Below are 27,587 nucleotides of genomic sequence, written 5' to 3'. Positions count from 1 at the left end.
CCGAATCCGGGTGGATATGCTCTTGTTGTGGACCCAATCATGAAAGGGCCGCAAACTCGAGTGAAGTTCAGCAAGGTGCTGATAGACAATGGCAGTAGCATCAACATCATGTACAAGCACACCATGCATACGCTGGGCATAACAGAAAACATGCTTCAGCCAACGCGCACAACGTTCCACGGGATCGTTCCTGGCTTGTCCTATGCCCCGATAGGAAAAGTTCGGGTGGACGTGGCATTTGGAGGACGTGACAATTGTCGGGTGGAAAATCTGGAGTTTGAGGTGGTGGATCTAGATAGTCCCTACCATGCATTGCTGGGGAGACCGGCGTTGGCAGCCTTTATGGCCACAACTCATACGGCTTACCTCAAGATGAAGATGCCGGCACCTCGTGGACCACTGACTGTGGTGGGAAACTATAAGATCTCACTGGAAACTGCATCTGCGGATCGAACCTAGCGGAATCGCTGGTGATCGCGGAGGAAAAGAAAAGAATGCAAACAGCTGTTGCGCTGGCTCAGTCCTCACAAATGAGCTTAGCGGCAATGAGTGAAAACATGGGTTCGCCGGCATTCAAGCCAACGAATGAAACAAAGGACATCGTGCTGGATCCGGCTTACCCAGAGCGCACCGTTCGTATCGGTGCCGGCCTTGATCAAGCATAGGAAAGCGCGCTCGTCAGCTTCCTCCGTGAGAATCGGAATATCTTTGCCTGGTCAACTGATGATTTGGTAGGTGTTCCGAGGGAGCTGGCTGAGCACTCCTTAAACGTCCGGAAAGATGCCAAGCCGGTGCGGCAACCACTGCGCCGGTTCGCTGAAGACAGAAGAAAGATCATAGGAGAAGAGGTAACCAAACTGCTTGTTGCCGGATTCATTGTGGAGGTCACGCACACAGAGTGGCTGGCCAATCCGGTAATGGTTGAAAAGAAGAAAGATGAGAACCTGGAGGCAAAAGCTCCGAAGGTGTGGCGCATGTGCATCGACTACACCAACCTGAACAAGGCTTACCCAAGAGATCCTTTTCCTTTGCCACGAATCGATCAAGTGATTGATTCAACTGCTGGGTGTGAGTTGTTGTCCTTCCTGGATGCCTATTCCGGTTTCCACCAAATTCCCTTGAAAAAGGAAGATCAAATAAAAACTGCGTTCATTACCCCGCACGGGGCTTATTGCTATGTCACTATGCCTTTTGGTTTGCGCAACGCCGGTGCAACGTACCAGCGCTGTATGCAAAAATGCTTGTTTGATCAAATCGGAAAAAATGTGCAAGTCTATGTGGATGACATCGTGATAAAAACTAAGGTAAAAAACACCTTAATTGATGACATCAGGCAAACGTTCGATAACCTAAGACGGTTCCGGATGAAACTCAATCCGGCGAAATGCACCTTTGGTGTCCCTGCCGGCAAGCTGCTCGGTTTCCTGGTATCAAGCCGGGGCATAGAAGTTAATCCGGTAAAGATCCGGGCAATAGAAAGAATGGCTATCCCTCGAGAGTTAAAAGATGTGCAGAAGTTTACCGGGAGCTTGGCATCGCTAAGCCGGTTCGTGAGCAGGTTGGGAGAAAAAGCTCTGCCACTCTATGCTCTGATGAAAAAATCTGACACGTTCGTCTGGACCCCTCAGGCAGACGCAGCGTTTAAGGAGCTAAAAACAATGCTAGCCACAGCACCCATACTGGCTTCACCTCTAGAAAGGGAACCTATGCTGTTATACATAGCAGCAACAAACCGGGTTGTGAGTGTAGTAGTTGTAGTTGAAAGAGAAGAGGAAGGAAAAACCGTCCAGAGGCCGGTATACTACCTGAGCGAGGTGCTCTCCCTCTCAAAACAAAACTACCCTCACTTCCAAAAAATGACTTATGGCGTGTACATGGCCGCCACCAAACTCAAGCACTACTTTGAGGAGCACCCCATGAAGGTGGTGAGCGAAGCACCAATTTCCGACATCATGTGCAACAAAGATGCGGCGCCGGATTGCAAAATGGGCAATCCAGATATCACCGTACGTGCCGGTGTATGAAAGAAGAGATGCCATAAAATCACGAGGCTTTGGCTGATTTCCTTGTTGATTGGGCGGAGATGCAATACAAACCGCCGGATCGAGAGGATAAATCTTGGAAAATGCACTTTGATGGATCCAAGCTCAAGGAGGGTTTAGGTGCCGGTGTGGTGCTTACTTCACCAAAAGGAGATCACCTCCGGTATGTTTTGCAAGTACATTTCAGGGCATCGAACAATGTCGCTGAATATGAAGCTTTGATCCATGGACTTAAGGTCGCAAAAGAAATCGGTGCGCACCGGATCATTTGCTATGGAGATTCAGACCTTGTGGTACAGCAGTGTTCCGGAGATTGGGATGCTAAAGATGCCAACATGGCCTCATACCGGTTTCACGTGCAAAAGATTGCCGGATTCTTCGAAGGGTGTGAGTTTCACCATGTGCCGCGAGCAGAAAATGAAGCCGCGGATGCTTTGTCCAAGCTGGGCTCATCTAGGCAAGAAATTCCTCCCGGAATAGCTTTGGCTCACTTAAGAGTGCCATCGATCAAACCAAGCCCGGAATCAGAGTCAATTTTTGTACCGGAGTCACACGTAGTACCCATGGATATCGATGAAGGGAACCGGGACCAAGCAAGCTCGGGGACTGCTCCGGCAAACTCGGGGACTGCTGTACCCATACCGGAAGAAATGATGCTGGTGGATAGCATGGAGACAGACGCACCGGTGTTTCTGGTTCGAGAGATACCGTCATGGGTTAAACCTATTAAGGAATTCCTGATCAACGGCACCTTGCCGGCTGACGAAAACGAGTCAAGGAGGATACAAAGAAGGTCCAAAGCTTACACCTTGCCGTTTAGTTGACCGTTCTATCACGTGTGGGGCCGCATCGTGTGGGGCCGCGTCGTGTGGGCCCGCGTCGCGTGGGGCTGGTAGAAAGGGACCGGGTGGGACAGGACGAGAAGCGTTTGGTTGCACGTGAGCAGGAGCTGGGTTCTGTCTCTCTCGGCCCCAAATTGGCATTATTAAGTGCACCTTTTTCCCCTCTTTCTCTCTGTCCTTTTCACCAAATTAGTATAAAATCTAGAGAAGCTTGCATTTCTGACTTTCTTCAATTATTTGTGCCTTTTGGCCCTCGTTGTTTGCCCAATATGGCAACAAATCTAGTACTCCCTCTGGTCCATATGTATGTAGTTAAATCTAGAAGCAAATCTCCAGGATAATGTACGATAAATTCACAGTCAAAGTAAATCAAGAAAACTAAGTACGGCCAACAAAATATAGTAGACTAGGGATAGATAGTCCCTAGATAATATGGATAGATAATAAGCTGCATACACAGCAGCCAACATAGTAACAGGTTCTTCACAGCACCATCATACTAACATAACAACAAGGGATCCCTAGCTAACAACAAAGGGATCCCAACAACAAACTAGGAGGCAGCAGCAAAGACACGTCCGGGACTCCGCCTACCCCATCTGGCTCTGCCTCCACTTGTTGCTCTTGCTCCCCTTGGGAGCCTTGGGCTTGAGCGGAGGCATGCGCCGGCGGAGATCTCCACCCGCCGCAAGCCGCGGAGGTGCATGCCGAGCGCCCGTGCTTGGCGCGGAAGGAGTGGACGTTCACCGTCGTGCCGACCTTGGGGAAGGTGGTGCTGATGTTCTCAGCATGCGTGACGAGGCGATTGAAGTCCGTGGCGCCGAGTCTCCTGGTGCGAAGGGGCACTGTAGACCTCCTTGGCGAAGTAGGAGATGTATCGCCGACCTGCAGCCTCCGCGGCACTGGCGAGTCTTGACGTCCTCCTCCTCCTCGTCGCTGCCGACGTCGCTGCCGTACATCTGATCCATATCAAACGAGAAACTAGTGAATGAGTTGCAACGATGACTAACGTACATGATAACAAAGTTAAGAAAAACAGAGTCAGCCTCGGTTAGAGTGGACATGATTATATATCTACGGGAAGGTGTAAGCGAACTAAAGCTCATGCACAACAGATTTGTACACAGCAATGGTTCGCTGAACCCTCCCTGTAAAAATTTGTGCCCAACCATTCATCATAGGCAAAGAAACAGATTCTAGATCTGAACTAGATCTGAACTTGAACACATTCGAGATTATTTGCAAAATTAAACGGTTGATATCTTTTGATTAGTGCATAAAATAACTGATTGAGATCCCATGATTACTTGCATAAATTAACTGATTGAGATCCAATATTACTTGCATAAATTAACCGAACAGCCGAACCCCAAATCTTAAACGAAATCAAGAAGTGATCAAAACAAAATGGAATAAAATCGGCGCAAATATTAGCCCAATACTCATCCATCTACAGATCCATCTACACCAGCAAAAAGAGGGTTCAAAAAGGAATGGGGAACAAAAAAGGAAGCAAACCGTAGTTACCTCGTTCCATGGGTCCTCCAGGGAGGTGTCGTAGGGGTTCGGGGGCGGGACGTACGGCACGGGGTCGTAGGGGTCCCATCCCGCCGGATACGATCGCCACCGGCGGCAGCAGCCTCCGATGCACCGGCGACGGCGGCGGCGGCGACGTCCGTAGAGGGGACGGCGCCGAAGATGGAGGCGTCGCGCTTCGAGCCTACCTTGACGATGGGATTGGCATTCTCCTTGTCCATCTCTCCGGCGGAGGAAGAGGAAGAGGGAGAGGGTTTTTTTGCTTTGGAGAAGATGGTGGGACGTGAGAGAGTTGGCGATGCGTGAGCGAGTGAGAGTGACAGAGAGAGTGCGAGGAGGCGTCTATAAAGGCGAGGGGTGGTTAATGCGACCCGCGTCCTACGCGTGCACAGGTGCACGTCTGCACGTCTTGGACTTCTGCAACGCGACACGCTTCCACGATTGCACGTCTAGACTTCTCCACCGCGACCCGCGTCTACGCGTCAACAATTGCACGTGTCCTCGAGTCTAACCCTGGAAATTTAGATATACTCAGGTATACCCTCGAGTCTTATACTAGCATTTTTTGTGTGCTCAATTTTCCCCTCGAGTGCTAATACTGGCTAGTACAATATACTCAGTTTTACCCTCAAGTGGCTGGTCAACAGAGAGTCAACAAATGGGATTAACTAGTTAAATGAGTCATTTAATGTGCAAAAAAATCCGAAAAAGAGTGGCACTTACTCATGGAGTCTTTACCACAAATTGCCACTTCTCAAATCATAGATAAATCGTAGATAAATCAAGTTTTACCACAAATTGCCACTTCTCAAATCACCTAGTAGCTATGAAGGTGCATGGTTTTCCACAATAAGCCCTTCCCAAAACAGCTTCCCCCAAATCATACTTTGTCTAAATGAGGCCACATTTCTCACACTGATGTATATTGGTATTGCAAATAGTTTGAGGTAGGCCAAGATGGGTTTCATTGTACAAAACACGCATTTTCCATTTTTTAAATCTCATATTTGAATCCATTAGTCTATTTACTACTCAGGTGCCCTTAGTTTCTTGATAGTACTCAGTTTTGCCCTCTCTCTTCACAAATTCTCGCAGACGTGCAACATCGCCCTGATTGGTCTATCCCATGTCACACGGATCGTGCCCGCCGACCGTTGATCGTATGATATAGGGAACGGGCAGGATAACCCCTCTCTCTCTCTGTTGGCGGTTAATTAGCTTCCACCCTCTAAGTATGCTGAAGGGCGGTTTTCTGTATTATTTTTCACGCGCTAAAAATTATAAACTCTTTTAGGCGTTATTTTTCACGCAAAAAATGATAAACCATCACCGATTTGTTGTTGCCATTACTTTTCACGCAAAAAAAATGATAAACCATCACCGATTTGTTGTAGCCATTACTTTTCACGCAAAAAATCATAAACCATCAACAATTTGTTGTAGCCATTACTTTTCACGCAAAAAAAAATAATAAACCATCACCGATTTGTTGTTGCCATTACTTTTCACGCAAAAAAAAAATGATAAACCATCACCGATTTGTTGTTGCCATTACTTTTCACGCAAAAAATCATAAACCATCAACAATTTGTTGTAGCCATTACTTTTCACGCAAAAAAAAAATGATAAACCATCACCGATTTGTTGTTGCCATTACTTTTCACGCAAAAAAATGATAAACCATCACCGATTTGTTGTTGCCATTACTTTTCACGCAAAAAATGATAAACCATCACCGATTTGTTGTTGCCATTACTTTTCACGCAAAAAATGATAAACCATCACCGATTTGTTGTTGCCATTACTTTTCACGCAAAAAATGATAAACCATCAACAATTTGTTGTAGCCATTACTTTTCACGCAAAAAATCATAAACCATCTATCTTTGTATAGAATGATAAACCTATCACGTACGATTTTTGAGTTCATTTAGAGAAGGCAGAAAAAACCTAATTTGTTACAAAAGTTTGGCATACATGATGGCATACCTATAACAACAAGGAATATCTAAAAGGGAAAGTTTCAGAAAATTTGAAATTTAGGGTGAAAATGATGCCATACATGATGCTGTTTTTCGAGGTTTTGACCTGAAAATCAATTGGGTATTATAAAGGGAAATAAAAAGTTCGAAAAATGTAAAAACGAAACAATCTATCTATCTATGTATAGAAGATCAGCTGTATGAAATTTGAGGTTATTTAGAGAAGGTAGAAATAATCACCTTGTTAGAAAAGCTGGTTTCAGCGAGACGAAACGGCATGCGCTTAAGCAAAGTGATTTTTTCGAACATCTCCAAATTACCCCAAATTTTCCATACATGATGCCATACGTGTAACAACAAGGAACCCTATCTAAAAAGTGTCAAAAAAATTTGCCCAACCATATAGCTCTATCAAAAAGAACCTCACCATGGCGCTAGTATAATTTTGGGATAGTTACAAACTTTCGTTACCTAACCTTCAACATGAAACTTGTTTCAAATTCATTTTGGCATACAAGAAACAAATCCCAACTTGATTCGAGCACCACAGCCTCCAAACGATGCCGATGCCGATATCGGCATGGTCAGAATGGCTATGCTCGCCGCCACTGCTAGGTCAACGTCGGGATGCACCCTCAATCCCGTCCCCTCATTCGATCACTGACACACCAGAGATACCGCCGAGGCCAATGCCGAACGTACATGCTGATGCCAATGCCGAACATGCATGCACGCCGCTGTGGGCACGGCCACGCCGACCCGCTATGCTGGACGCCACAGACCGCCGCGAGGTCTTTCCCTTCGCCACCACACTCTCCTAGCACCCACCTATACACGCCAGAAAGGAGAGACACTAGTTTTCTCTACATTGCTCGCGTTCGTGTCCGACACGGTCAGTCAAAGTTTTGAGGTGGTCATCGATGTCGTCGACCATTTCTTCTCTTCTTTGCATGGTTAAACGAGTCTAGTTCATATCTATCTAATGCGTCTGGTCTCGCCTCATGCAGTTCTTTGTGGAGGTCGATCTCATCTCGGCACCCCGCATGCCACCTCCTCCGTGCCATCGCTGTAGAGCTCCGTTTAAAAATCTAATCCTACCCGTGTATTGCCCCTTGTATCAGCGTCATGGCCCCACTTGTCATTTGATATAGCGAAGCCCCACTCGTTCGCGTTTTGGTCAGGGATACAGCGATGCTTACGGTCAAACAAAGATGGATGGTCTGACGTGTCTTTGCAGGCTCTACGTGGCCCCACTAGTCAGAAGATAACGGTCAACCGTCGGGCAACCGGCCGTTACATCACGTGTGATGGTTTCAGACAAACGCTTGGGTAAAACTGAGGAAAAACTAAGGAGCTGGGGAAAACTGAGCACAACTAAGGACCCGAGGGCACGAAAATAGAAATCCCTATTTTTAATGAAGTTCACATCAACATGCTCTTCTTGAGCAACCAATGAAGCTAAAGGAACATTATTAGGATCAACATTAGATCTACCATTAACAAGCATAGATATAATAGCATCAATCTTTTCACTCAAGGAGGAGGATTCTTCAACAGAATTTACCTTCTTACCTTGTGGAGTCCTTTCAGTGTGCCATTCAGAGTAATTAATCATCATATCATCAGGAAGCTTTGTTGCGGCGCCTAAGGTGATGGACATAAAAGTACCTCCAGCAGCTGAATCCAATAGGTTCCGCGAAGAAAAATTCAATCCTGCACAAAAGGTTTGGATGATCATCCAAGTAGTCAGTCCATGGGTAGGGCAATTCTTCACCAAAGATTTCATTCTTTCCCATGCTTGAGCAACATGCTCATTATCCAATTGCTTAAAATTCATTATGCTACTTCTCAAAGATATAATTTTAGCAGGAGGATAATATCTACCAATGAAAGCATCCTTACATTTAGTCCATGAATCAATACTATTCTTAGGCAAAGATAGCAACCAATCTTTCGCTCTTCCTCTTAAGGAGAAAGGAAACAATTTTAATTTTATAATGTCACCATATACATCCTTATACTTTTGCATTTCACAAAGTTCAACAAAATTATTAAGATGGGCAGCAGCATCATCAGAACTAACACCAGAAAATTGCTCTCTCATAACAAGATTTAGTAAAGCAGGTTTAATTTCATAAAATTCTGCTGTAGTAGCAGGTGGAGCAATAGATGTGCATAGGAAATCATTATTATTTGTGCTAGTGAAGTCACACAACTTAGTATTCTCAGGAGTACCCATTTTAGCCATAGTAAATAAAGAAAACTAAATAAAGTAAATGCAAGTAACTAATTTTTTTGTGTTTTTAATATAGAGAACGCAAACAAGACAGTAAATAAAATAAAGCAAGTAACTAATTTTTTTGTATTTTGATATAAGAAAGCAAACAAAGCAGTAAATAAAATAAAGTAAAGCAAGACAAAAACAAAGTAAAGAGATTGGAAGTGGGAGACTCCCCTTGCAGCGTGTCTTGATCTCCCCGGCAACGGCGCCAGAAAAAGAGCTTGTTGACGCGTAAAGCACACGCCCGTTGGGAACCCCAAGAGGAAGGTGTGATGCGTACAGCAGCAAGTTTCCCTCAGTAAGAAACCAAGGTTATCAAACCAGTAGGAGTCAAGGAGCACGTGAAGGTTGTTGGTGACGGAGTGTAGTGCGGCGCAACACCAGGGATTCCGGCGCAAACGTGGAACCTGCACAACACAATCTAAATACTTTGCCCCAACTTAACAGTGAGGTTGTCAATCTCACCGGCTTGCTGTAAACAAAGGATTAAATGTATGGTGTGGAAAATGATATTTGTTTGCGAAGAACAGTAAAGAACAATGTTTGCAGTAGATTGTATTCAGATGTAAAAGAATGGACCGGGGTCCACATTTCACTAGTGGTGTCTCTCCAATAAGAAATAGCATGTTGGGTGAACAAATTATAGTTGGGCAATTGACAAATAAAGAGGGCATAACAATGCACATAGATATCATGATGACTACTATGAGATTTAATCGAGCATTACGACAAAGTGCATAGACCGCTATCCAGCATGCAACTATGCCTAAAAAGTCCACCTTCGGGTTAGCATCCGCACCCCTTCCAGTATTAAGTTGCAAACAACAGACAATTGCATTATGATGGTGCGTAATGTAATCAACACAAATATACTTAGACAAAGAATTGATGTTTTATCCCTAGTGGCAACATCACATCCACAACCTTAGAACTTTCTGTCACTGTCCCAGATTCAATGGAGGCATGAACCCACTATCGAGCATAAATACTCCCTCTTGGAGTTGCAAGTATCAACTTGGCCAGAGCCTCTACTAGCAACGGAGAGCATGCAAGATCATAAACAACACATATATGATAGATTGATAATCAACTTGACATAGTATTCCATATTCATCGGATCCCAACAAACACAACATGTAGCTTTACAAATAGACGATCTTGATCATGATAGGCAGCTCAAAAGATCTAACATGATAGCATAATGAGGAGAAGACAACCATCTAGCTACTGCTATGGACCCATAGTCCAGGGGTGAACTACTCACACATCAATCCGGAGGCGATCATGGCGATGAAGAGTCCTCCGGGAGATGATTCCCCTCTCCGGCAGGGTGCCGGAGGCGATCTCCTGAATCCCCCGAGATGGGATTGGCGGCGGCGGCATCTCTGGAAGGTTTTCCGTATCGTGGATCTCGGTACAGGAGTTTTTGCGACGAAGGCTATAAGTAGGAGGAAGGGAAGGGTTGGAGGCGGCGCAGGGGCCCCACACCATAGGCCGGCGTGGGCCCCATGCTGGCTGCGCCGCCCTATGGGTACGGACCCTCGTGGCCCCACTCCGTATCCCCTTCGGTCTTCTGGAAGCTCCGTGGAAAAATAAGACCCTGGGCATTGATTTCGTCCAATTCCGAGAATATTTCCTTTGTAGGATTTCTGAAACCAAAAACAGCAGAAAACAGCAACTGGCTCTTCGCCATCTCGTCAATAGGTTAGTGCCGGAAAATGCATAATAATGACATAAAGTGTGTATAAAACATGTGAGTATCATCATAAAAGTAGCATGGAACATAAGAAATTATAGATACGTTTGAGACGTATCACCTGGCCAACCGGGACTAAAGGCCCATCCCTATAAATGCAGTTTAGCACACTACACTTAGCCATTTGGTGCCACTTCCATTCACAAGGGGGTGGTGGATTTGCCTTTGGATCCTCTTATGCACACAAGGTGTTCGATGAAATGTCTGAGAGCATGAAACAAACATGATATGAAGTGTCCGAACCACACTTGAGTTTTCTCATTTATTTTTCCTCCTCGATCGCGGTTAGCAACTTGAACCTTTCATGTGTCATTGATAAAATATGCATGTGTGTAGTTCATTGTTTAATTTCTATTATTTCTAGCTAGTTAGTTTAACAAATGCATGATGGTTAATTATATACTTTATATAATAATAATGCAGATGAATCAGCAATGGATGTACGGTAACCGACTCTCCGGCGAGTTCATTACGGGTTTGAAAGATTTCCTCGTAGTGGCTAATGCGAACAAGCATGGGGGTTTTGTTATCTATCCATGTGCTACCTGTAAGAATCAGAAGGGTTACTCTTCCTCAAGAGACGTTCACGTGCACCTGCTTCGGCATGGTTTCATGCCAAGCTATAATTGTTAGACCAAGCATGGAGAAAGAGGGGTTAGAATGGAAGAAGATGAAGAAGGGGATGATATCGATGACAACTATCCTGATCATTTCGGTGATACTTTCATGGAGGATGCTGAAGGTGGGGAGGTGAAGGGGAAGGTGAAGAAGAGGTACGTGATGAGCCCGCTGATGATCTTGGTCGGACCATTATTGATGCACGGAGACGCTGCGAAACTGACAAGGAGAGGGAGAATTTGGATCGCATGTTAGAGGATCACAAAAAGTCGTTGTACCCAACATACGATAATGGTCTGAAAAAGCTGGGCTGCACACTGGATTTGCTGAAATGGAAGGCACGGGAAGGTGTAGCAGACTCAGAATTTGAAAATTTGCTGAAAATATTGAAGAATATGTTTCCAAAGAATAACGAGTTGCCCGCCAGTACGTACGAAGCAAAGAAGGTTGTCTGCCCTCTAGGTTTAGAGGTTCAGAAGATACATGCATGCATTAACGACTGCACCATCTACCGCGGTGAATACAAGAATTTGAATGAATGCCCGGTATGCACTGCATTGCGTTATAAGATCAGAGGCGATGACCCTGGTGACGATGTTGAGGGACAGAAACCCAGGAAGAGGGTTCCTGCCAAGGTGATGTGGTATGATCCTGTAATACCACAGTTGAAAGGTTTGTTTAGGAACAAAGAGCATGCCAAGTTATTGCGATGGCAAAAAGAGGACCGTAAGTCGGACGAGGAGTTGAGACACCCCGCTGATGGAACGCAATGGAGAAAGATCGACAGAGAGTTCAAAGATTTTGCAGCTGATGCAAGGAACATAAGATTTGGTCTAAGTACAGATGGCATGAATCCTTTTGGCGAGCAGAGCTCCAACCATAGCACCTGGCCTGTGACTCTATGCATCTACAACCTTCCTCCTTGATTGTGCATGAAGCGGAAGTTCATTATGATGCCAGTGCTCATCCAAGGTCCGAAGCAACCTAGCAACGACATCGATGTGTACCTAAGGCCATTAGTTGATGAACTTTTACACTTGTGGGGCAGACCTGGTGTACGTGTGTGGGATGAGCACAAAGAAGAGGAATTTGACCTACGAGCATTGATTTTCGTAACCATCAATGATTGGCCTTCTCTTAGTAACCTTTCGGGACAGTCAAATAAGAGATACAATGCATGCACACACTGCTTACATGAGACTGAAAGTATATATTTGGGTAATTGTAAGAAGAACGTGTACCTGGGGAATCGTCGATTTCTTCCCCGAAATCATAACGTAAGAAAGAAAGGCAAGTATTACAACGGCAAGGCAGATCACCGACCGAAGCCTGCGGAACGTACTGGTGCTGAGATATTTGATATGGTCAAGGATTTGAAAGTCATCAGAGACTCGGCCGATTCAACGCAGCCGAATAAAATCCAACTTAATCACCGCTCGAATTTCATCCGACACAACAATCAGGTGCTATATTTCTAGTTAATTTCTATTCGCAAAATTTATTTGACCAAATATTTGTACGGTTTGTGTTGTTACTTGCTCGCAGAATTTTTGTGCCATAATATCACTGCAGATCAGAATTTTTTGTCACCAAGTGAGAAAAATATTTGCAACGCTACATGGTGGGTATGAGGTTGAACCTCTTTGGATGATTTGATCATATAGTTCGCGCAAACTGACATTGAAAGAAAATGTGTTTGTTAGTCTCATCTTGATGATAGAAAACACATTTCGTAGGTACATGCCAATTACGCTTAGCAAGGTTCCTGAGAATGACCCCTCTACGAAGATACCACACAAACATCTTTGTTTTAAACAGAATCTTCATTTTTCAGATCTTCTTATTATTAATTACCGGTTCAACAGGTTGAATCAACACATTGTACATGGACTTTGTACGATTCTCCATGCATGGCAGTTGCCATACATGTTTCCCTTTAGTTGTGGTTGCAAAAAGCAGGAGAATTGCTTATTTGCCACACTTTAGTTTAACCTTTGCATAGGGGTAGAATAGGAAATAAAAACATTGGGCCGGAAGAAACATTTCGTATATTTTATTACTAGGTATAGATTACCTGAAACTAGAAAATTTTGGCTGGGAATTGAATTGCTTGAGAGTCAAGGCCTAGAAATTCTAATTCTCCCAAAAATCAGGATATTTCTCATTTTAGTATCCGTGCTTTGCCCCGCTTAGCTGAGAACGTGCTGGTAGATTTATGGGAGAGAGAGAATCAATTCCATGTGCATTCTGTCCATTATCCATGAACACAGACCATCTCTAGCCCCATTCGTCACTCAAACTCTCAACTGAGGGTCTCCCTTTGCTCACAACCCACAAATCATCAGATTAAGGAAAAATTGCCCAACACAATTTCCTCCATCCTCCTCAACGTGTGCGCACGACATCTTAAACCCATGTTATTTCCTTAAAGCTGCACCCGATTACCTGGCCGTCATGGCCTTATAGGTAAGTGTTGGATTATTAGACAATTTTTGTGTGAGTTTAATTACCGAAAGCAACATTACAGATGCACAAGCATACTTAACCACACACATCAGACTAAGCACATGCATCAGATCTGAACATGGAATAAGTAGCAGTGCAAGGTGGGAGAGGAAAAGCACGTACATCGCGATCGGGAAGGTCGCACCAGCAGTAGCACCAGCACCACCATGGGCAGGGGCGGAGCCGGGGGGCGAGCAGGGGCTAGACCCCCCCAACCGTTCGTCCCCCCAACAAACTACAGCACCTAATAGTACATGTATACCCTGTACATACGTACTAATGGCCATTGCTAATCAGTATTTGCTCGTACATAAGGCCAACGCTGGTAGGAATCCGTGATCCATCTAGTTCTGCACTCAGCAAAGCCCAATTGGCAACAGCCCATCTAGCTGACTGCCCCTGATTAGGCCATCGATCGTGCGGTCTTGCCCGGTTCGCGACGTGTGTTCAGAACCTCAGATCCATGTAGTTAGGCTGCCTGCCGCAGGTCGCTGCTCTACAGGCAGCAAAGCGGTGGTGAATACGGCGGCCGCCGCTGAACGCCGATGGTAGCACGCCCCTGATGGTCGATGCCTCGATGGTTGCCCGCTTGCAGAACGTCCACACCACCGCCCCGCTTGCTGAACTTCCGCACCACCGTCCAGCTAATTCACAGGTACAGATGTACTAGCGAATCTGATCTTCATTTTCAGTTTATTACGTATACCTCGTCAGTAACAAAGAGAAATATTATAATATATATTGGTATTTGGCGCCTATTGCTTCACTCTAAAATCTGACTTGGTATTGAAAATCAGATCTGATCTTTGTGGACCTATTTGGACTTATAAAGTGGTAGTAGTAGTGGGAGTGGTGTTTTGGAACATGGGACTAGCATTATTTTGTTGCGCATTGTACATTACCTATGTTATAATAATTGAAATAACCTATATACATGTAATATTATTGCTAAACATACATTTGTATGCTATTTTATTTTGAATTTGATATCATGATTTGCTATATTTCATTTGGAGCTTGCATCGTTTCGCCCCCCTATACCTAAATCCTGGCTCCGCCCCTGGTCCATGGGAGTTGTTGATGTCGCCCATGGTGTAGCCGGAGTCGTCGATGAAGCGGTCGAACCGGCAAAGAAGAGCACGAACAGCAGCGAATAGTCACGTCGAGACGCTCCCCAAAAACCTTATCACTCGTTTCCCGGTGCAGGATCTCAACGAACAGGGTTTCGGAGGCCTGCTCTCCTGGATGGCTGTGCACGCAGTCGCCGGGGTGGGGAAGACTAGAGAGTAGCGCAGCAAAAGGAACTTCGTGAGAGAGATAGACTAGAGAGTTATGAGAGCTGTATTCTCCAGATCTGATCTGTCTCCTTGTATAGCCTGGGAGGAGAGCCGCCCCGACCGCGTTGCCACGCGTAGGAAGCCAAGGACACGTGGCGAGCATGCACATGCAGGTCGACACGTACCCAACACAGTTGATGCACCAAACAAAAATTTAGGCTTCCTTGAGTGTGTCTCGAACTCGAACTCGAGTCAAGAAACGCGACGTGCGTGACGTGCCGAACCGAGGCGGGGCGGGCGGAGGAGGAGGAGTGCGCGAGGGTTCCTTCTATTCCCACTCACTTGGAAGGACTAAAACAGCAGCCCTTATATACCACTCCAACTCTCTCCCAACTAACAATGTGAGACTAAACTTTGTCCCAAAGGCTGTCCCAAGCTGCCAACGTGATGGGCCTTGAGATTTCAGGAACTGTAGACTACATGGGCTGATTTATTGGGCTGCAGCCCATCTACATTCAACAGTAAGTCGGCACGATATCTTCCGACGGTACAGTTGCAGACATGATGGCTAGTAAGTACTAGTTAAGTAGAAGGAAGAGATGCAAGGACCGCACCATTTCACCTTTCTCAAGTGCTTGAATTTCAGGAAGAGATGTAAGGACCGCACCATTTCACCTTTCTCAAGTGCTTGAATTTCAGATTGTCTTAGAAGAAAGGCCGAACCGTTTTTACCCTAGGCGACTAGGGTTCCCTACTCCGGCGGCGGCTCGCTCCCCATCGTGAGTTCACGTTCGTATTCGGTTTCCAATCCAAATCGATCTCAAGACCTGATCGGGCTGAGTAGGGCAGCTATCCTGCCGTTTTCTTCCCTGGGTGTTGAGTCTTGGTTTCCTTGCGGGGATCTGAGACATGGCGGAGGCGTCAAGCGATGGCTCGGCTTCGGGAGTGAAGAGCGATGGAGATGAGGCGTTGGCGCGCGCCCTGCAGCACATGGAGCTACATGGGGGCGAGCTCGACGATGTGGTGGTCGGAGAACAGGATCTCAGGGAGATGAAGCAGCGGGCTAGATGGCTCGCGGTGGCAAGAGTTCATACAAAAAGAATTTTAGTGCGGATGCCCTATTCCAGACTTTGCGCTTCGTGTGGAACCTGGCCATGGATCCAGAACTTCGGGAGGTTGATGACAACCTTTTCACGTTCAAATTTTTTTGCCTAGGTGATTGGAACAAAGTGATGAACCAAGGCCCCTGGCTGTTTCGCAAACTGGTGGTTGTTCTTGCGGAGTATGATGGCATTGTAAACCCAGCATCAGTAGACCTTAATCGAGATGCTATTTGGGCCTAGATCCACTCAATTCCAGAGCTTTACCGAACAACAGCGATTGTTGACCAGCTTGCCAGGAGAATTGGACATGTAAAGAGCGTGGAGATGTGATACGTCTCAAACGTATCTATAATTTCTTATGTTCCATGCTACTTTATTGATGATACCTACATGTTCTATATACACTTTATGTCATATTTATGCATTTTCCAGCACTAACCTATTAACAAGATGCCGAAGAGCCAGTTGCTGTTTTCTGCTATTTTTGGTTTCAGAAATCCTAGTAAGGAAATATTCTCGGAATTGGACGAAATCAACGCCCAGGGGCTTATTTTTCCACGAAGCTTCCAGAACACCGAAAGGGAAACGAAGTGGGGCGACAAGGCGCCGCCATAGTAGGGCGGCGCGGCCCAAGGGGGCACGCGCGGCCCTAGCGTGTGGGGCCCCCGTCAGCCCTCCGACTCCGCCCTTCCGCCTACTTAAAGTCTTCGTCGTGAATACCCCAATACCGAGAGCCACGATACGGAAAACCTTCCAGAGACGCCGCCGCCGCCAATCCCATCTCGGGGGATTCAGGAGATCGCCTCCGGCACCCTGCCGGAGAGGGGAATCATCTCCCGGAGGACTCTTCACCGCCATGGTCGCCTCCGGAGTGATGTGTGAGTAGTTCACCCCTGGACTATGGGTCCATAGCAGTAGCTAGATGGTCGTCTTCTCCTAATTGTGCTATCATTGTTGGATCTTGTGAGCTGCCTAACATGATCAAGATCATCTATTTGTAATGCTACATGTTGCGTTTGTTGGGATGCAATGAATATTGAATGCTATGTTATGTTGATTATCAATCTATCATCTATGTGTTGTTTATGATCTTGCATGCTCTCCGTTATTAGTAGAGGCTCTGGCCAAGTCATTACTTGTAACTCCAAGAGGGAGTATTTATGCTCGATAGTGGGTTCATGCCTCCATTAAATCTGGGACAGTGACATAAAGTTCTAAGGTTTTGGATGTGCTGTTGCCACTAGGGATAAAACATCAATGCGATGTCTAAGGATGTATTTGTTGATTATATTACGCACCATACTTAATGCAATTGTCTGTTGTTTGCAACTTAATACTGGAAGGGTTCGGATGATAACCTGAAGGTGGACTTTTTAGGCATAGATGCATGCTGGATAGCGGTCTATGTACTTTGTCGTAATGCCCAATTGAATTTCACACTACTCATCATAATATGTATGTGCATTGTCATGCCATCTTTATTTGTCAATTGCCCAACTGTAATTTGTTCACCAAACATGCTATTTCCTATGGGAGAGACACCACTAGTGAACTGTGGACCCCGGTCCATTCTTTTACATCGAATACAATCTACTGCAATACTCGTTCTACTGTTTTTTGCAAACATCATCATCCACACTATACATCTAATTCTTTGTTACAGCAAGCCGGTGAGATTGACAACCTCACTGTTAAGTTGGGGCAAAGTATCTTGGTTGTGTTGTGTAGGTTCCACGTTGGCGCCGGAATCCCTGGTGTTGCGCCGCACTACACTCCGCCGCCATCAACCTTCAACGTGCTTCTTGACTCCTACTGGTTCGATAAACTTGGTTTCTTACTGAGGGAAAAACTTGCCGTTGTACGCATCATACCTTCCTCCTGGGGTTCCCAACGGACGTGTGCTTTACCGTCACAAGCAGCAAAGCTTTTTCTGGCGCCGTTGCCAGGGAGATCAAGACACGCTGCAAGGGGAGTCTCCACTTCCAATCTCTTTACTTTGTTTTTTGTCTTGCTTTATTTTTTATTTACTTCTTTGTTTGCTGCATTATATCAAAACACAAAAAAAATTAGTTGCTAGCTTTACTTTATTTACTATCTTGTTTGCGTTCTCCATATTAAAAACACAAAAAAATTAGTTACTTGCATTTACTTTATCTTGTTTGCTTTATTTACTATTGCTAAAATGGGTACTCCTGAAAATACTAAGTTGTGTGACTTCACAAACACAAATAATAATGATTTCTTATGCACACCTATCGCTCCACCTGCTACTACAGCAGAATTCTTTGAAATTAAACCTGCTTTACTGAATCTTGTTATGAGAGAGCAATTTTCTGGTGTTAGTTCTGATGATGCTGCTGCCCATCTTAATAATTTTGTTGAATTATGTGAAATGCAAAAGTATAAGGATGTAGATGGTGACATTATAAAATTAAAATTGTTTCCTTTCTCATTAAGAGGAAGAGCTAAAGATTGGTTGCTATCTTTGCCTAAGAATAGTATTGATTCATGGACTAAATGTAAGGATGCTTTCATTGGTAGATATTATCCTCCTGCTAAAATTATATCTTTGAGAAGTAGCATAATGAATTTTAAACAATTGGATAATGAGCATGTTGCCCAAGCATGGGAAAGAATGAAATCTTTGGTTAAAAATTGCCCAACCCATGGACTGACTACTTGGATGATCATCCAAACCTTTTATGCAGGATTGAATTTTTCTTCGCGGAACCTATTGGATTCAGCTGCTGGAGGTACTTTTATGTCCATCACTTTAGGCGCCGCAACAAAGCTTCTTGATAATATGATGATTAATTACTCTGAATGGCACACGGAAAGAGCTCCACAAGGTAAGAAGGTAAATTCTGTCGAAGAAACCTCCTCCTTGAGTGATAAGATTGATGCTATTATGTCTATGCTTGTGAATGGTAGGACTAATGTTGATCTTAATAATGTTCCGTTAGCTTCATTGGTTGCCCAGGAAGAACATGTTGATGTTAACTTCATTAAAAATAATAATTTCAACAACAATGCTTATCGGAATAATTCTAGTAACAACTATAGGCCATATCCTTATAATAATGGTAATGGTTATGGTAATTCTTATGGGAATTCTTACAACAATAATAGGAATACACCCCCTGGACTTGAAGCCATGCTTAAAGAATTTATTAGTACACAAAGTGCTTTTAACAAATCTGTTGAAGAAAAGCTTGGGAAAATTGATATACTTGCTTCTAAAGTCGATAGTCTTGCTGCTGATGTTGATCTTTTGAAATCGAAAGTTATGCCTAATGAAAATAAATATATTAAGTCATTTGCTACAGCAAATGCCATCCAAGTTAGTATTAATGAGAATATGAGATTGATGGCCGAATTGCGTGCTAGGTGGGAGAAAGAAGAAAATGCTAAAGATAACAATATAGCTAAAGTTTGGACTATTACCACCACTAGCAATGCTAATGCTTCACATGTTGCTACACTTCCTACTATCAATGGTAAAATAATTGGTGTTGGCAATGTTTCTACTTCTAATGCAAAGCCTGCAAAACTGCCGGAAACTGCTAAAACTGCTGAAACTGCTTGTGATAAAACAGCTGAATTTTTTTCTAATGTTGGGGATAATGATCCCATTGCTTTAGATCATAATGGTTTAGATTTTGATGATTGTCACATCTCTGAAGTTGTAAAGTTCTTACAAAAACTTGCTAAGAGTCCTAATGCTAGTGCTATAAATTTGGCCTTTACGAAACATATTACAAATACTCTCATAAAAGCTAGAGAAGAGAAACTAAAACTTGAAACTTCTATTCCTAGGAAGTTAGAGGATGGTTGGGAGCCCATCATTAAGATGAAGGTCAATGATTTTGATTGTAATGCCTTATGTTATCTTGGTGCAACTATTTCCGTTATGCCTAGGAAAATCTATAATATGCGTGACTTGCCACCATTGAAAAATTGTTATTTGGATGTTAATCTTGCTGATAATTCTACAAAGAAACCTTTGGGGAGGGTTGATAATGTTCGCATTACGGTTAACAATAACCTTGTCCCCGTTGATTTTGTTGTCATGGATATTGAATGCAATGCATCTTGTCCCATTATATTGGGAAGACCTTTTCTTCGAACTGTTGGTGCTATTATTGATATGAAGGAAGTTAATATTAAATATCAATTTCCTCTCAAGAAAGGTATGGAACACTTCCCTAGAAAGAGAATGAAGTTACCTTTTGATTCTATCATTAGAACAAATTATGATGTTGATGCTTCGTCTCTTGATGTTACTTGATACACACTTTCTGCGCCTAGCTGAAAGGCGTTAAAGAAAAGCGCTTATGGGAGACAACCCATGATTTTACTTCAGTACTTTTGTTTTATATTTGAGTCTTGGAAGTTGTTACTACTGTAGCAACCTCTCCTTATCTTAATGTTATTGCATTGTTGTGCCAAGTAAAGTCTTTGATAGTAAGGTTCATACTAGATTTGGATTACTGCGCAGAAACAGATTTCTTGCTGTCATGAATTTGAGCAGTAGCCTCTGTAGGTAACTCAGAAAATTCTGCCAATTTACGTGAGTAATCCTCAGATATGTACGCAACTTTCATTCAATTTGAGCATTTTGATTTGAGCAAGTCTGGTGCACCTAAAAAATTCGTCTTTACGGACTATTCTGTTTTGACAAATTCTGCCTTTTATTTCACATTGCCTGTTTTGCTATGTTTGATGGATTTCTTTATTCCATTAACTTCCAGTAGCTTTGTGCAATGTCCAGAAGTGTTAAGAATGATTATGTCACCTCTGAACATGTGAATTTTGATTATGCACTAACCCTCTAATGAGTTGTTTTGAGTTTGGTGTGGAGGAAGTTTTCAAGGATCAAGAGAGGAGGATGATACAATATGATCTAGGAGAGTGAAAGCTCTAAGCTTGGGGATGCCCCGGTGGTTCATCCCTGCATATTTCAAGAAGACTCAAGCATCTAAGCTTGGGGATGCCCAAGGCATCCCCTTCTTCATCGACAACATTATCAGGTTTCTCTAGTGAAACTATATTTTTATTCCGTCACATCTTATGTGCTTTGCTTGGAGCGTCTGTATGTTTTTGTTTTGTTTTGTTTAAATAAAGTTGGATCCTAGCATTCATTGTGTGGGAGAGAGACACGCTCCGTTGTTGCTTATGGACAAATATGTCCTTAGCTTTACTCATAATGTTCATGGCGAAGGTTGAAACTGCTTCGTTAATTGTTATATGGTTGGAAACGGGAAATGCTACATGTGGTAATTGGTAGAATGTCTTGAATAATTTGATACTTGGCAATTGTTGTGCTCATATGGATCATGTTTAAGCTCTTGCATCATATACTTTACACCTATTAGTGAAGAAATACATAGAGCTTGCTAAAATTTGGTTTGCATGATTGGTCTCTCTAAGGTCTAGATATTTTCTAGTAAGGGTCGAACAACAAGGAAGACGGTGTAGAGTCTTATAATGCTTGCATTATGTCTTTTATGTGAGTTTTGCTGTACCGGTTCATACTTGTGTTTGCTTCAAATAACCTTGCTAGCCTAAGCCTTGTATTGAGAGGAAATACTTCTCGTGCATCCAAATCCTTGAGCCAAAAACTATGCCATTTGTCTCCATCATACCTACCTACTACATGGTATTTCTCTTCCATTCCAAAGTAAATTTCTTGAGTGCTACCCTTAAACACTTCAAAAGTTATTACCTCTTATTTGTGTCAATGTTTTATAGCTCATGAGGAAGTATGTGGTGTTTATCTTTCAATCTTGTTGGGCAACTTTCACCAATGGACTAGTGGCTTCATCCGCTTATCCAATAATTTTGCAAAAAGAGCTGGCAATGGGGTTCCCAACCCCAATTAATTAACTTTCATAACTTTACAAAAAAATAGACACTCCTCCATGGTATGTGATTGTTGGACGGCACCCGAGGATTCGGTTAGCCATGGCTTGAGAAAGCAAAGGTGGGGAGGAGTGTCATCTAAATAAAACTAAAATAAAAAGACACTCCTTCATGGTATGAGATTGTTGGCAGGCACCTGAGGATTCGGTTAGCCATGGTTTGTGAAAGCAAGGTTGGAAGGAGTGCCACCCAAAAATAAATGTTTCATGGGAGCCGCTCTTTGAAGGTCTGTTTAGCAAGGGGGTTAGAGTGCCCACTACCATTCGTTGACAACAACAAACACCTCTCAAAACTTTACTTTTATGCTCTCTTTATGTTTTCAAAACAAAAGCTCTAGCACAAACATAGCAATCCATGCTTCCCTCTGTGAAGGGCCTTTCTTCTACTTTTATGTTGAGTCAGTTTACCTACTTCCTTCCATCTCAAGAAGCAAACACTTGTGTTAACTGTGCATTGATTCCTACATACTTGCTTATTGCACTTATTATATTACTTTATGTTGACAATATCCATGAGGTATACATGTTACAAGTTGAAAGCAACCGCTGAAACTTAATCTTCCTTTGTGTTGCTTCAATGCCTTTACTATGAATTTATTGCTTTATGAGTTAACTCTTATGCAAGACTTATTGATGCTTGTCTTGAAAGTACTATTCATGAAAAGTCTTTGCTATATGATTCAATTGTTTAACCATTGTCTTTACCATTGCTTTGGATCCCTGCATTCATTACATGTGCTTACAATAGTATTGATCAAGATTATGATAGCATGTCACTTCAAAAATTATCTTTGTTATCGTTTACCTACTCGGGACGAGTAGGACTAAGCTTGGGGATGCTTGATACGTCTCAAACGTATCTATAATTTCTTATGTTCCATGCTACTTTATTGATGATACCTACATGTTTTATATACACTTTATGTCATATTTATGCATTTTCCGGCACTAACCCATTAACAAGTTTCCGAAGAGCCAGTTGTTGTTTTCTGCTGTTTTTGGTTTCAGAAATCCTAGTAAGGAAATATTCTCGGAATTGGACGAAATCAACGCCCAGGGGCTTATTTTTCCACGAAGCTTCCAGAACACCGAAAGGGAAACGAAGTGGGGCGACGAGGCGCCGCCACAGTAGGGCGGCGCGGCCCAAGGGGGGCCCGCGCGGCCCTAGCGTGTGGGGCCCCCGTCAGCCCTCCGACTCCGCCCTTCCGCCTACTTAAAGTCTTCGTCGCGAATACCTCAGTACCGAGAGCCACGATACGGAAAACCTTCCAGAGACGCCGCCGCCGCCAATCCCATCTCGGGGGATTCAGGAGATCACCTCCGGCACCCTGACGGAGAGGGGAATCATCTCCCGGAGGACTCTTCACCGCCATGGTCGCCTCCGGAGTGATGTGTGAGTAGTTCACCCCTGGACTATGGGTCCATAGCAGTAGCTAGATGGTCGTCTTCTCCTAATTGTGCTATCATTGTTGGATCTTGTGAGCTGCCTAACATGATCAAGATCATCTATTTGTAATGCTACATGTTGCGTTTGTTGGGATCCGATGAATATTGAATGCTATGTTATGTTGATTATCAATCTATCATCTATGTGTTGTTTATGATCTTGCACGCTCTCCGTTATTAGTAGAGGCTCTGGCCAAGTCGTTACTTGTAACTCCAAGAGGGAGTATTTATGCTCGATAGTGGGTTCATGCCTCCATTAAATCTGGGACAGTGACAAAAAGTTCTAAGGTTGTGGATGTGCTGTTGCCACTAGGGATAAAACATCAATGCTATGTCTAAGGATGTATTTGTTGATTACATTACGCACCATACTTAATGCAATTGTCTATTGTTTGCAACTTAATACTGGAGGGGGTTCGGATGATAACCTGAAGGTGGACTTTTTAGGCATAGATGCATGCTGGATAGCGGTCTATGTACTTTGTCGTAATGCCCAATTAAATTTCACACTACTCATCATAACATGTATGTGCATTGTCATGCCATCTTTATTTGTCAATTGCCCAACTGTAATTTGTTCACCCAACATGCTATTTTCTATGGGAGAGACACCACTAGTGAACTGTGGACCCCGGTCCATTCTTTTACATCGAATACAATCTACTGCAATACTCGTTCTACTGTTTTCTGCAAACATCATCATCCACACTATATATCTAATCCTTTGTTACAGCAAGCCGGTGAGATTGACAACCTCACTGTTAAGTTGGGGCAAAGTATCTTGGTTGTGTTGTGCAGGTTCCACGTTGGCGCCGGAATCCCTGGTGTTGCGCCGCACTACACTCCGCCGCCATCAACCTTCAACGTGCTTCTTGACTCCTACTGGTTCGATAACCTTGGTTTCTTACTGAGGGAAAAACTTGCCGTTGTACGCATCATACCTTCCTCTTGGGGTTCCCAACGGACGTGTGCTTTACCGTCACAAGCAGCAAGATGCAGCATCCTCGATGGTTTGAAGGGGATTACGTCAGAGTCAGGGCCATCATAGATGTCAATGCGCCGTTAATTCGCTGGACTCCGCTGAATATCAGTGGAACATGCCGTACTCTCTTGCTCGTTAAGTACGAGAAGATCGGATATTTCTGCGACGTGTGTGGTATTATGGGGCATGATCTTGAGGAGTGTGGGGATGGCGTGCACAAACCTGAAGATATTCAGTTCGGGAAGTGGATGATAGCCAAGCGAAGGATGCAGACTAATACTATGCCAACCTACCGGGAGTCCTTTCCAGCGAGAGGTGGAGGTCGTGGTCGTGGTGGTCGGGGAGGCAATCCTTTTGTTACTACAAGAAAACGGTCATCGGGGGATGCAGACTTGGACAAGAATGAGGATCTTAGAGACACGGCATTGAGCCCTATGAAAACAAATGCCGGGGAGACAGGAGATGAAAATTGTTCTACCGAGGAACGTGATGGTGACTTGAACGCAAGGAAGAACTTGGGCTTTGAAAATATGAATGAGGACATTGTTACTGATCCGAAGGTTACTTAGGAGGTGGACACTGTTCCTCCTGTCCCCCCTCTACCTCCGGCGTATGTGAAGAACAAGGATAGGGCGAAGTTGAGGAGAACTGATTCTGGTAATTCTTTGGCATCATCAACGGCCTCCCTCGAGGAGGACCGCCGGGCCTAATGTCGACATTAGGCTGGAACGGCCGCGGGCTGGGGCGTCCTGCGACCGTTCATGAGCTTGTCTGCTTAGTACAAACATATAAGCCCAGCCTAGTTTTTATTTGTGAAACTAGGCAAAGTAAACAGAGGATGGAGAATTTGCGTTACAGACTTGGCATGAAAGAGTGTTTTGCAGTAAAAGGAGAGGGCAAAGGAGGTGGTCTTGCTCTTTTCTGGACAGAGGAAGTAACCGTAGACCTCCTGTCCTTCAGCGACAATCACATTGACGTCCACATCAGCGGTGGACCTTATGATAATATGTGGAGGGGGACCTTCGTCTATGGGGAGCCGAAGGCAGCTGATCGCCATCGGATGTGGACTAAGTTGCGGCAAATGAAGGACAGATCTGATAAACCATGGCTAATGATGGGTGATTTCAACGAGGCGATGTGGCAAGAAGAGCATTTCTCCCAGACGGCCAGATCGGAGAGACTCATGATGGATTTCAGGGAGGTGCTCTCACATTGTGACCTCCATGATATTGGTTTTATAGGTGTGCCTTGGACCTTTGACAACAAGCAGAAAGGTGAACGTAATGTTAAAGTTAGGCTTGACAGGGCTGTGGCGTCTCCGGCGTGGTCGGCTATGTTCCCGGAATACAGGTTGCGCCATATTGTTTCTTCTAGATCTGACCATTGCCCTATTCTGGTGTTTTCTGATCAAGCTAGGGACCAGCGACCCAGCTTTCCATCCAGAAGGTACGAGGTTGCTTGGGAGCGTGAGCCCACTTTAACTGCGGCGGTTGAGGAAGCATGGTCACGCAGAATCCCAGGGCAAGACCTTGGTGATGTGGCTTCATCTCTGAAATCTGTTATGAATAGTCTGTACAATTGGAAAAAACTGCACTTCAAATTGGTACCACGGGAGATTGAGAGGAAGCGTGCGGAACTGGAGTCTATAAAGTTGCTTAATGACGAGGCTAGTGTGGTTGCATGTGTTGAGCTCGAGAAGGAATTGGATGAGCTTCTTTACCGAGAGGAGATCCTTTGGATGCAACGTTCACGGGTCGCATGGCTGCGGGAAGGTGATCGTAATACAAAGTATTTCCATCGGAAGGCCTCAAGGCATCGGCAAAAAAACAAAGTCCGAAAGCTAAAGAGAGATGATGGTTCGTGGACAATGGACAGCGAGGAGATGGGGGAGTTAGCTACCGATTTCTTTCAGAAGCTATATATCCAAGAAGAGAGCACAAATCCCAGAACCATCTTTGATTGCATGCAGGAGGGGGTGGACGCGGACACAAATCAGAAGCTTGTTGCACCCTTCACTGATAAGGAAATTAGCGACACGCTTTTTCAGATCGGCCCTCTCAAGGCCCCTGGGCCAGATGGTTTTCCAGCGTGTTTTATTCAGAGGAATTGGGATTTATTAAAAGAAGAAGTTGTTCAGGCTGTTCAGCGTTTCTTTGCCACATGTGTTATGCCAGAAGGGGTCAATGATACTGTCATTGTGTTAATACCGAAAAATAATGACCCTCAAGCTCTTAAAGAATTCAGACCTATAAGCTTATGCAATGTAATCTACAAGGTGGTGTCGAAGTGCCTTGTCAACAGACTCAGACCGGTGTTCCAGGATATTATTTCTCCTACTCAAAGTGTGTTTATCCCGGGAAGACTAATTACAGATAATGCCTTAATGGCTTTTGAGTGCATTCACCTTTACAAACGGGCTCGGCTGCTCGGAGGAAATTTTGTGCGTATAAACTGGACATGGCCAAAGCGTATGATCGCGTGGATTGGAGATTTTTGGAAGGGGTTTTAGCAAAATTGGGCTTTCATAGTCAATGGATATGGTGGGTAATGGAGTGCGTTACCACCGTACGATACTCTATTCGCTTTAACGGACAAATGTTGGACTCCTTCACTCCTACTCGTGGCATCCGTCAAGGTGATCCTCTTTCTCCGTACCTTTTTCTCTTTGTTGCTGATGGTTTGTCATGTCTCATTCGAAAGGAGATTGAGGATTCTGCCCTTCGTGAGCTTCATATATGTCGGAGGGCTCCTGGTATATCTCACTTATTATTTGCCGATGATAGCTTATTATTCTTTGAGGGTACGGTGGAGCAAGCAACGTTGGTAAAGACCATACTGGATAAATATGAGCAAGGAACTGGACAACTCGTAAGCTTGGGGAAGTGTTCCATTATGTTTGGGGACAATGTTACTGCAGAGGTTCAAAATGAGCTAAAAAGCATCCTCAAATATGATACTCAATGTTTTGGGGAAAAATATCTCGGCCTACCAGTTCCGGAAGGAAAGGTGAAGAAAGGCAAATTTAAATCTACGAAGGGCAAATTTTCGAAGCATGCAACTGACTGGTGCGAGAAGTACATGTCTTCGGGTGCAAAAGAAATTCTCATCAAATCAGTTCTCCAATCAATATCCACTTATGCTATGGGGGTCTTTAAATTCCCGTTCCGTCTTGACGATGAACTAGAGCAAATAATTCGAAATTTCTGGTGGGGAGATGAGCAAAATAAAAAGAAGATGCACTGACACGTCCTAAATCCCATGGTGGCACGGGATTTCGTGATCTGCGCGTTTTTAAC

The sequence above is a fragment of the Lolium perenne genome, chromosome 4, assembly GCF_019359855.2.
Source record: "Lolium perenne isolate Kyuss_39 chromosome 4, Kyuss_2.0, whole genome shotgun sequence".
In the NCBI taxonomy this organism is placed as follows: Eukaryota; Viridiplantae; Streptophyta; class Magnoliopsida; order Poales; family Poaceae; genus Lolium; species Lolium perenne.
This window is presented reverse-complemented; position numbering follows the sequence as displayed.